Source organism: Monodelphis domestica, chromosome 1, assembly GCF_027887165.1.
Source record: "Monodelphis domestica isolate mMonDom1 chromosome 1, mMonDom1.pri, whole genome shotgun sequence".
Classification (NCBI taxonomy): domain Eukaryota; kingdom Metazoa; phylum Chordata; class Mammalia; order Didelphimorphia; family Didelphidae; genus Monodelphis; species Monodelphis domestica.
The window spans coordinates 247,376,706-247,389,062 of NC_077227.1; the positions used below are offsets into that span (position 1 = coordinate 247,376,706).

Genomic DNA, 12,357 nt, shown 5'->3' on the forward strand with positions numbered 1-12,357 from the left:
ACTAACCCTTTTTAATCCCATCCTTTCCCTGATTCTTCTATTTTCCACAAAATACCTTTATTTTATTTTAAAAATATTTTACTTTCCCAATTACATATAGTAACAATTTTCAACATTTCCCAAAATTATAAGATCTGAACTATAGCTTTAAATACAAACACATATGTACAAATGAATCTTTTTGTCATTCTTAACATCCTTCACTAGTCTTATCCCCATTTTAAACTTTAAAGCTTCTGACATTCTTTGGGATTGTGTCATGTATTTGTATTCAATCTCCCTTATGCCTTTTTAAAATACAAGTTGGTCACTGGGTTCCTTATGCATCCACATTGGTCTATTTAGACAACTCCCTCCACATTTTTCCTCATTGAAATTGTTTCTGTTTGTGTTTTTAAACTTTAAGACTTGAGTTTCTCATTCCTCTTGGACTGGTAGCCTCTCTAGAGTTTTGGGAAGTGGATGCTTTGCCATCTTTTCTCTGAAATCCACTCTCCCAAAAGCTAAGACATACATAAGACCAGACAACCTTTTCCTCTCCATTTTAAATCATAAATTTTAGTATAAAAATGTCTACTTCCTCCTCTTCTACCCCACCCAAGGTTCCAACTTTCTATGTCAACAATGTTGGCTCAGAATAACAATTCTCTTCACTTCCTCTACTTTTTGAAAGATGAAATTATTATGAAGGCAAATCAATAATGCATTAGCTGCCCTGCTTTTGTCTTAGAGATTCAACAGGTGTCTGGAGAATGGAAATCCCACATCATGTCTCTGTGCCATGCTTATAACCTGATCCCCAAACTCCTCATCTATTTCAGTCCAGGGGGTCTCTAATAAACCCCCATGGTGATTTCACTTGTTTTTTTTCCTGTGTTGATTTTGACTCAAATGCTCTCCATCATTTTTCTCTAAACCCTAGTTCTTAGATTTTCTCATATCTTACTATATGACATTCTTGGACTCTCTGACTTTTTAAACTGTTCTGTTTCTTTTGAATAAGATATAACCTTCCATATCCATATTCCAGAAATGTCTTACTCCATCATCTCAATTAAGCAAGATTTGCCTCTTGTTTTACTCTTTCTAGATTTCTAACAATTTTGATTGTTATCCAGACTTTAAAAAAAAAAAACAAACCCTTACCTTCTGTTCTAGAATCAATACTAAGTATATAAGCCAGTGCAGAAGAGCAGTAAGACCTAGGTATTTCAGGATTAGTGACTTTTCCAGGATTACACAACTAGGAAATACCTGAAAACAGATTTGAATCCAGGACCTCCCATCTCCAGGCCTGGCTCTCTATCCACTGAGCCACCTAGCTGCCCCTTCCATGCTTTTAAAAGATAGATATCATAAACATTTAAGTAGAAGTTATAAATTTTTTGCTGAGTCTTTTTTTTTCAATTTTGTCTTCCATGAAATACCATGTATCTATTGCATTGCAACTACTCTCTGTGTCATCTAACTTGGTTGTTGTATAGAGACAGTTTTTCCATTCCCTCCTTTTTCAATGAATGACAATTGAAATCCAAGATACATAAGGAGAGGGAAATATGTATCTGCCTTCAGTGAGTTTAATTTTCTAGTCCTAGATAAAATAAATATAATGGCTAAATCACTGTTATCCTTGAAAAGTCTTGGGACAATAGAATACTTCCCACAGGAATGGAAATGGACATATATCCTTATTTTCAAAGTAGGGAAAAGTATAGAATCTTCTGACTGTTGAATGATAATCAACTTGTTGAGGGTAAAGGGTTAAAAGTCATAGTTTAGGGCTTTAATGATATTCTCAGGGAGGATGTGTTCATACTAATTAATAACTTCTTGAAAGGACTCATATATCTCCTGCATCTGAGTATTTATATCTCATTAAAAAGGAATAATTGAGTTTCAAAGTATGATTTCATTGCTCTTAGCTCTTGTCATCTCCCTGAGTCAAGAAGCTCTTTCATGCTATCTCTAGAGCTTAAGAGGCTATAGGTCAGTCAGAAGTCAGCTCTCCGGGCTCTGGTTTCAGTTCTCCCTTTATATATGCAAGGGATTTCTGCAGATCTGTCTGTTCCTTTTAATAAACTCAACACAAAGGGGTGCCTCCATTCCACAGTAGCTTGATCTAATCAAATCATCTCTAGGATGCATAATCATTCACCTTCAACAAAATGTGAATCAGACAATTACCCAGGGCTCAAGAGCTATATCCCATCCTCTCAAGTATAAATAAATGGGCATGTCCCCATTTAAAGGCCTTAGTTTCCTCATACCTAAATTGAGGTTGTTGGATTAAATGATCTTTAAAGTCCCTTCTGTCTCTAAACCCCAAAAACGCACTTGGGGGAATACTGCTCTACTCCATAAAGGAAAAAAGTTAAAAAAAAAATATATATATATATATGCACACACACACACACACACCAAAAAAACAACAACAATCAAACAAAAAAATCTCCAATTGCTTTAAAATGCGATCTAAACCATTCCATTTTTTAAATGTTTAACTTTTTAAGCATTTATGAATATCAATTGTGACCTATGCAAATTTGACAACAAATCCAGTAGGGGACCTACAAGAACATATTTCCTAAAATATATAGATTGAATTCATTACCATACCTTTATTAGGACTAACTGTGAAAACAGATTTTTCTAGATATTTTAGACACATTACAAAGAGGCTTTTCTAAGTAAACTCAAGAATTCAGAAATGGCAAAGCTACAACCAAGTATATAAGTATGGAAAAACTCTGGGTAGCTACTGTGGTCTAATTGAAAAAGTACTAGATTTGAAGTGGCAAGACTTTGGTTGGAATCCTGAATCTAGAATCTGCTATTGGTAAAACATTGAAGTTGTTGTCTAACTTCCCTGGAGTTCACTTTTCTCATGTGTAAAACAACCAGTTTGATCCACATTATGCCTAAATGCCCCACAGCTCTAAATCCTGTGACTGGTTCGTATCAGTAATCAAATAATCAACCTAAGCAATACATATTTTCCTCAGTTAAATAATGAAAATATAAAAAGTCAGCCTTACCTTATCTGTAAATTCTCTAATCTATGTTCATACTAGTATATTCAGGAGAGATTTCTGAAGTCGGCATTAAAAAAATTGCAGTCTCTCTATAAATTTCAGGAAGCTTCTTACCCTTCCCAACTATGTAAAGAAAATTACTATATTGAGTAGGCAAAGTGCTATAGTAATCTCTCATCCTTACAACTTATAAGGAACAAATAGCACGTTGTTTAGAAGGCTGGCCTCCCAGTCAGGAAGACCAGGGTTCAAATCCTGCCCCTTACATACATGCTAATTATGTGACCATGAGAGAGTCATTTAATATCCAAAGGCCCCAGAAAACTACCAAGGACTCTAAATTACAGCTGAGTTGTCAGCTGGCTGTAAGATTTAAATTAATATTAATAACTCCAAATATTATATTTTATAAGATTTATTAGTAATCACTTGAAGTAGAAGAAATAAAAAATATAAGTACAAAGCTTAATAAGTATGACCACATGAGTAAACTTTCCTGCCATGCTCTCCCCACAGCCTCCACAGCCATGTTCCAGAAAGAAGAGAGCGAGGGAGGGCTTATACCAAAACTTTATCTTTAGTGTGTTCACACGTAATGTAAGGACACAAATGGGATGCTGGGTAAGACAGTTCTGGGGAGCAAATTCCATCTACACATGGCCTAAGTGAAAGGAGTTTTTTTAAACCAGGAAGTTTCCTATCTAGATCAATCACTGGTCCTGATCAAGAGAACAAATGGCTCCCTCAAAGGGTTATTAAGAATATCAGAGGATGGCATTGTGGGAAAAGGAGTTGATTAAGGAGATCCAAAGATTTGGGTTTTATGATCAATTCTGTTATTAACTACTTGGTGTGTCCTTGAGCCTCAGGATTAGATAATATCCAAACTCCCTTTCATTTCTGCAATCTTTTGATTTTCCTAGTAAGGATTTTGCATGATGACATCTACTAACTTGAAGTAGAACACATACAACTCCAAATCCAAGTTGAACTCTGGCTGCTCAAATACTTTTTAGTAAATGGAATTCCTCTAGCAATACTCCAGATATTTTTAGATGGCTCAAATTCTTACATTCCTTATTTACAGTCATTTCTTTTATGGTGGGGTGGGGGAAGGATGGATATTTCACAAATCTTTTTAAAATAAATATTATTGAGTTATTTTCTGGCATGATTGGTGCTATCTTCATTATTTTAATTGAGGCTAGTTATATTGAAAAGAAATGTTAAGATAAAGCTTCTCTCCCTCAAATTACCTTGCATATGTACTCAGATATATACTTGTTGTCTCTTGCAATATATATCTGAGTATATTTTGCATATACTCACATATATCTTGTCACCTGCAAGAGAATGTAAGCTCCTTGAGGACAGAGACTTAATCATGTACAGGTATAACAGTTAAAATTAGTTTCTCTGCTAGAAGTATTATTTTTATGAGGTTTATTTAAAGATTAAGAAATAGAGAAAATACAAAATAAGAAAAGCACATGCCTAGGCCCACAGAGCCCATTCACAATCACTCACATCTTGCCTGCTAGGTGGAGAGCCACGTCTCCTTGGAAGTGGAAGTAGGAAGAGCCCTGGTAGGCTTTACAACCAGTTTAAATAGAAATTTCTGATCTTGCCCAGGTGAGGATCTCAGTGAGATTACAAAGCATTCTGGGAAGTGGCCAAGGACTTCTGGGGATTGGAGTCTGGGGTTCAAATCTCCATTTTTACATTTCCCCGTGAGATTATTTGGGAAGAAGAACTTCCCCAAAGGATCATGAAAACATAATCAATTTAAAGATTACAATAATTTGAGTGTAAGAAAAAAAAAAGAACAAAACCAATAATTGCTGGATGCATTGACAAAAAACCATTTAGGGGGAAGTCCCCTTTGGCATGAAAGTATACATACAAATAAATGTTCAATCAACTACACCCAAAGTTCATACTTGATCTTCTTGTGCAGCTTGTGGTCTGGAGGATTCTTCAGGGTGTCTTCTCCAACAGTTCAGTTTCTGGTTTCAGAGAGGTATCATCTTTCTTTACCTAAAATTCTTCTTAAAAAGAATTTAAACTTTTCAATTTAAATAATAATATTTTTTTTACATTTCCCTGTGTTGAGGGTGATTGAAAAAACACAGGATCACTTAGGGATGCATGGCTGAGTTATGAGGTATATGAATCAATTGGCAAGAGAAATTTTAAAAACTTCAGAAAAATCCAAATAAAAAAGAAAATTACTGGATGAAAATATAGACTATCAAAGTCTTATGTGTAAAAATTCTAAGTAAAGGAAAAATAAATCTAGAACAGGTCCTTGAATCAGGGCCCAATTAAAGTGATCTTAGCAATGATGCATTTACCCAGTCAGTAGCCAGGACTACAGAAAGTTACCACACTATGAAAGACAGAAAAATGGACCAGATTATAGGAGCCAAGGTTTAGGATATTCGTCTGTAAGTATTTTCAGAGTGAGTATGGACATAAGGAAAGCCTATGTCATAACAAATGTTAAACATAGTAACCTCGAGTCTTCACACTAGGTTCAAGACCTTTGCATTGGCTTGGAAGTGCATCAATCTGTCCTAGATTGGTTTATTTTTGGCCCTATGCAATGGCTCTTGTGTATATCTTGTCCTGGAATTAGACAGAATTATTAAGTAGAGTCCTATAATTTTTTTAAATAATTAGTGGCATCATTTTTATAGTTTCTAGCTTTTGGGGGGCATGCATTAGCAAATGTATCTTAAACTTATATTACTGCAAAATCAGAAAAGTTAAAGAAAATTTTAATACTGGTGACATGTGCTTCAAATATAAAAAAGGAGAGAAAAATAAAAAAACCTGAAATAGTATATTGCACATGCAAGAAAAATATAATAAAGAGTTTTAAAAATTGAAAAATGTAGCTCATAATCATTGACACGCTGTGTCAGCTAAGAAAATATAGAATGCAAGGCTTTCTCACCAAAAATGAGATCCATTTCCTCTTCATATCTGGCCATGATCCACTGTGAGTATGAGCAAATGAATGTTACAAGGTTGTTTTTTTTTTTATAAAGAACAGTATTACAAATATATAGATATCAATATCCCCAAAATTCTCAATGGCCCAATTAATTACAATAGCAAACAAACACACTATCATATTTCCCAAACGTTGCTGTATGGCATTTTTAAAAGCCTATGAACTGATGGATATTTGTCACAATTTTTTACAAACATAGCAAATTTTTCAACCTTGATAATAAACATATTTTTAAACAAAGCAAAACTCATTTTGGGTTAAGAACATCATCAAGAAATCTAGAGATCATTCTGGTGGAAGTAAAGTAGTGAGCTGAAGAGTTATAAATGAGAGGTGCTCCTTTTTTGGAGGCTTTTTAGGGGTACAAATGCCCTGAGATTAACTGCCCCAACTTCCATTCACATATTTAGAAATGCGGGAAGGTTGGGGGTTATAATTGTATTTCATTTCAGCTATTAGAATGGGCCTTACACCTTGTGTTAGGGGCAGACAAAAATAACCAGAGATTGTTAAGAAAAAATTCTAAAAATCATGTCTAAAAAACCCTTAAAATCAATTGAGATATTTAGCACATTCAATTTTCCAAAGGTTGTTATACAATTGTAACCAGTTCTGATGAAGTCCATCTATCCTCTATGTGACAATTTACAAAGTCAAAATTAGAAAGGCTGTTTTTAAATATGGGCTTACTCAATGTTCATTCAGTATGGTTATAGGGGAAAAACAACAGAATATAACAGTAGTTAAAACTCAGTACATTAAAATGATTCAGTGTACCAGAATAGTACAACTAGCAGTAATCCTCACTAAACATTCAGCGGACCCCGAACTGGGGTCGAGTGAGTCTCAGTTCTGTCTACCACTGTAATGTCTGTATGCTTCTCCATTTGAAGTTCTTGGAAAATATCGACCTGTGATTTTAGCCTTGGGGAAACTTAGCCATTGTGAAGTGACCCTTAATGGATGTGGCTTGCCTTTACAGGAGACATAGTAAAGGACACATATAGACGCCCAGGATTCTCTGGCTGCTGGCTTTTCACCTAAGGATCCCTTTGTGGTCGCCATACAGGGTAGATACTGTATAGATACATAGACAGTGTAGATATAGTGTAGGCTCTTAATAAATGATTGCCCATTGAATGATTTTTTTTATTTTATTTTTTTATTCCTATAAGAGAATGGAATAAACACATACTATGCACCTACTATGTGCCAGGTTCTTACAAATATTATTTCATTAGTTAGAGCCTAATTTGCCATCTATCTTTCTTTCTCTGTTGTGGTTCATTCATATCAACCATTTACTGATTTTAAATCAAAATGTTGTTCTCCCCATATTCCAGGGTGGAAAAAAAGATATTTCACCAAAAGCATGAAATATTCAAAATCAGAATTTGAATTCACAGATCTCTTTACTGAGTTGCAATGCCATACAAGCTCTAAATTCTAATCCAAGCAGTAGTTGAATAGGCACAGGGTCTTGATGCATTTCCCCATGAAGATGGTTTAAAATCATTCACTACAAAAATTATTGTGTAACACAATTACCCACCAATCTTTTAGTAAGAAGTCAACAGTCATTTAAGAACTGCAGATTGCTATTTCTTGGAGGCCTTTAGCATACAATAAATTCTATAGAATACAAATCATAAAAACTAAGCATAAATGATTATATAATCTTTTGGTTTGAGAAATGGCTTGTTGGCAACTAAGATAATTTAGCAAGTGTTATTTGAGCCAGGAACTCAATAATTTTCATCTGGCATTAAACACAGACTATAATTTAACATCAATAGATTCACAAAGTACTTACTTTTTTGATAATATTTGTATGCAGTCACAAGTGCATTTAATTTGGATGTCTGTGGGGTTGTTTGTTTCTCTATTTCTATTTACATGTATACGTAAAAATATACATATATGTGCAAATATATGTATATGTATTTTTTCATATCAAGTTCTATCATTTCAGCTGATATCTCAATTTAGCTTTGGCTGGATCCTCTGGTTAATTTCAATTATATGGAGAGACTCAAATTCCCATTTTCCCTTTTGTTTTTTTTTTTCTGGTTTGATAATGGTTATTTCTCTATTCATTGACATTCAAGAATTACCTCACAATAATTGAACCAACATTTCTGTTCTATTTTTACCTTTTTCACAGTAGGCCTCTATAGGAGAAAGTCCCTTGTGAGATATAGTTACACACCAATAAGTATGCTGGCTTTTTGCCTATACTCTGTTTGGAATCTGTGATAATCTCCCTGGTAATTAATTATCTGGTATCAAAGAGGACTATGAACCTTTTCCTCTTCCATATGTTCTATGAAAGGAAATTCTTGGTTCTCTTTGTCTATTCTGAGTTTACACTTGTAAAAAGGGAATTCTTTATTCTCTTTGCCTAGTTGGAGTTAACACTTTGGTTAACAATAACTTAAGTACCCTTATATAGTACCTTGCTAGATTGTAAAGACAGGATTAACTCTCCTTTGCCTACCTTTGGATTGAATCAACACAAGCTTGAACTAAGTGGAGGAGCTCCCAAACCACTTAGTGAATTCACACCCTCAGAAACTCAGCCAGGAAACTGTGAACCCTTTTGATGAGAATTCACACCTCCATAAGGTGAGAAGTGGATCCTATATACACTGCCCCTGGGCATTGCTGGGCAATTTGGAAGCTGTAATTCATTGGCCCTTGTGAAGAGGGGAAGGGACAAGAAACCACTCTAAAAGGCCCTGAATTTCTGGAGCTGGGAAGTTCAACTTCAAGAAGGAAGTCAGTTTCAAAAAGAAGATTGGTTCAAGGAAGAAAGTCAGCCTCAGGAGTCACCTTTAGCTCTAATCATTGTCTTGACCTGCCTATTGGAGGGAACTTGGGTGAGTGGATAGCTGGCTTTCCCTTCCTGTCTTCTGGAGAGAATTTAATTCTGGTTGAAGGTCAACAAGTCTGGCTGAGTGGAACACCAGAACAATATTTAGTTAGATAGCCTAATGTCTTCTCTACCCTTTTGTATTTCTCTGCTTTCACTCTTTCCACCTCTTTTGTAAATAAAAGCTTTTAAAGTCATTTGATTTTGAGCAATAATACTTTGAACAGACAACTATTATTATTTATAATTTTCATATATTTTAGTCAAACCATTAATTTTTATTCCATACTGTTCAGGTTTGCTGATTTCTGAGGTATAAATGCTCACACTAAAATTTTCAAAATTTAACAATGGTTCAAGCTATCTCCAGCATGATACCTGTCATAATAATAAACTAGTCATTTAACCCTCCTAATGACCCAGGCAACTCTTTAAAACTATGAGCTATAAAGAGCTGCTGATCTCTGTTAGAGGGAAGAATTTTTACTTTAGGAATTTCCTGTACCCATAAAAGCATGGATCTATACCTGACCTCCCCTCTACATCTTTCCCTCCCAAATTTCATCATAAGAGTTGTCTTTGGATCATTCTATGACCTTTTAAGAAACCACATCAAACTGGAAGTAATGCTAGTAAGAAGAAACGTATCTAATTAATACATATTGGTTTGTTAAAAAATATAGCTTCAAATAGAGTTCTGAGCAAAGACCCTTTCATATTTCCTTCAGATATTCACAATCATAGTTATTCAACTAGGACTCAAAATAAGTATTTATGATGTAGATCAAAGTCACCCCCCAAAATGGAAAACTTTGGTAATTAAAAGTAGCATTAATATTAATTTTAGTCATATTACAACACCAGGCTTTGCCCAGAATCAATAAGCATTATTCATTGCCTTCTATATGCCAGAGACTATGCTAGGTACTAGGATACAAATATAAAAGTGAAACATTTCCTTCCCACACAGAGCTTATATTCCATCAGAAGATTGGGTAAAGAGTTTTGATTAGAAGCCTAAAGTGTATACTGATAATTGGTGACTGAGAATTCTTAGAACAAGGATTTATTTTGGGATACATGGACCAAGAGATCTCTAGCTAGATTTCAAGAGATCTGTGAACTGAAATGAGAAAAAAATATATTTATTTTCACTAATCTCTAACTTAAATCTAACATTTCTTTCAGTTACTTAAAAAAATTATTCTGAAAAGACAATCCATAGGCTTCAAAAGACTGCCAAAGGGTTAACTGTTACAAAATCCCCTGTCTTAGAGCAAATTCTAGTTGATATTTGTTTTTTGTAGCTGTTTGAGAAGGTTCAGTCCTCCCTTGGCTGACCTTGAGAAGTTCAATAGAGGACTCATATCACTATTACTGCTAGTGCTCTCAACTACTAATGCTTTTCCCTTCAAGATTACCAGGTACTTGATTTGTATATGTCCTCTATGTACCTATATGTATACATCTTTACCTCATTAGAATGTAAGCTATTTGAGGGTCAGGACTAGTTCCTTTTTATGTTTGTGTCCCTGGCCCTTTAGAGTAGTTGCTGGCATATAATGGGTGCTTAATAAATGCTTATTTACTCATCAATTGATATGGCACTACCACTAACATCACAGCCACACACAAAAAGCACAGAATGCATATATCACATTTTACAGCCACAATTTCCATCAAGATCCACATGGGAATGACACATGTTAAACCCAGTGGAATTATGCATCAGATATGGGATGGAGGTGGGGGGAGGGGAGGGAAAGAACATGAGTCTTGTTACCATGGAAAAATATTCTTAATCATCTAATTAAATAAATTTTTTTTAAAAAGAGCCCCATGGGTATGGTGGCATCTGGGTAGCTCAGTGGATTGAGAGCCAGGCCTAGAGATGGGAGATCCTGGGTTCAAATCTGGCCTCAGACACTTCCCAGCTGTGTGACCCTGGGAATGTCCTTTAACTCCCATTGCCTAGCCCTTACCGTTCTTCTGCCTTGGAACCAATACACAGTATTGATTCCAAGATGGAAGAGAAGGGTTAAAAAAAAAAAGATCCACATGTATTGACTGTTGCATATTTTAGAAATTACTAATATAAGGGATTTGATCACTGAATAACCTTTCCCCAATTTAAGCATCTAAGCAACAAGATAGAAGACTAGAAACTTTCTCTAATCCCCATGAATTCTCCAAAACAGAAGGATGTATCAATGCCCTTTTTTTTTTTTAATAAACCCTTACCTTCCGTCTTGGAGTCAATACTGTGTATTGGCTCCAAGGCAGAAGAGTGGTAAGGGCTAGGCAATGGGGGTCAAGTGACTTGCCCAGGGTCACACAGCTGGGAAGGGTCTGAGGCCAGATTTGAACCTAGGACCTCCCGTCTCTAGGGCTAGCTCTCAACACACTGAGCTACCCAGCTGCCCCCATCAATGCCCTTTTTTTAAATGAAAGGAGTAAACTGCCTTGAGATCCTCCTCTTGCCTTGCACTTCTGTTCTTCTCTTCTACAAAATTAAGTAATATTGATTTTCAAAAGAAAAAAAAGGGTTAAGCTAACTAAGGATGTTCCTATGCCTATTCCCTTTATGAAATGAGCAGTTTTCACTCAGTAAATCAAAAAGAGCAATCCCAATGGCTAACAGAAGATTAGCATGCCCTGGACAACATGGAAAAGATAGTTATTTTGCAAGTTAGAGGGAATTTAAACTTAGGGACTATTTGAGAATAAAATGTCCATGAGGAAAAAGGGGGATTTCCCTCTTCACCATTTCCATTGGTTGTATCATCAAGGGGGCTAGTAGTCTTCATTACAGCATCTTATTATGTGCCCTTGGTATGGGTTAATTGTATATACAGGATGGCTGTAAATGAGAAACCCATAGGGGGATGGGAGGGCTTCTGAATTTTAGTGTAGATGCCCACAAGGTATATACCTTAAACCCAAAGTTTTTCTGGGGATCCAACCTACAAGTTTGAGTACAAATGTATAATTCAGAGAGAGTACTACTATGACTTAGAACTATTCATTTTAATGTTTGGTTACTACTATGAGCTTCAAAATCTTCCAAAACTGGTTTCTACCAAGTGAATAAAACAGACTTTACTCTTTGTAAAGTTTAAATCTGAATGGATTATACACATTTATAATAATACTTTGATACTTTAAAGTATCATGATACTTTAAAATGATACTTTAAAGCTTGCAAAAGCACTTTGAAAATATTATCTTATTTGATCCTCACAATAGACCTCAGAGATAGAGCCTCTTATTATACCTATTCTACAGATGGGGAAACTGAGGCAGACAGAGGCTAAATTGCCAGGGTCCCACCTCTAGGAAGTGTCTGAGGTCACACTTGAACTCAAGCCTTCTTGATTCCATGTCCAGAATTTTCTCCACTGTGACACCTAGCTGCTATTATTATTAGCATATAT

General features: G+C 35.3%; 1 long non-coding RNA gene across 1 annotated transcript in view; it reads right to left on the minus strand.

The window, feature by feature from the left end:
• Positions 1-3,434: 3,434 nt before the first annotated feature.
• Positions 3,435-12,357, minus strand: part of LOC130456307 (uncharacterized) — a 39,084-nt gene continuing 30,161 nt past the window's right edge. Inside the window, exons 2-3 of the long non-coding RNA XR_008914952.1 lie at positions 5,992-6,034; positions 3,435-5,080 (exon numbers count right to left, since the gene is read on the minus strand). This is a non-coding gene — a long non-coding RNA (uncharacterized LOC130456307). The remainder of the gene's footprint in view (positions 5,081-5,991; positions 6,035-12,357) is intronic.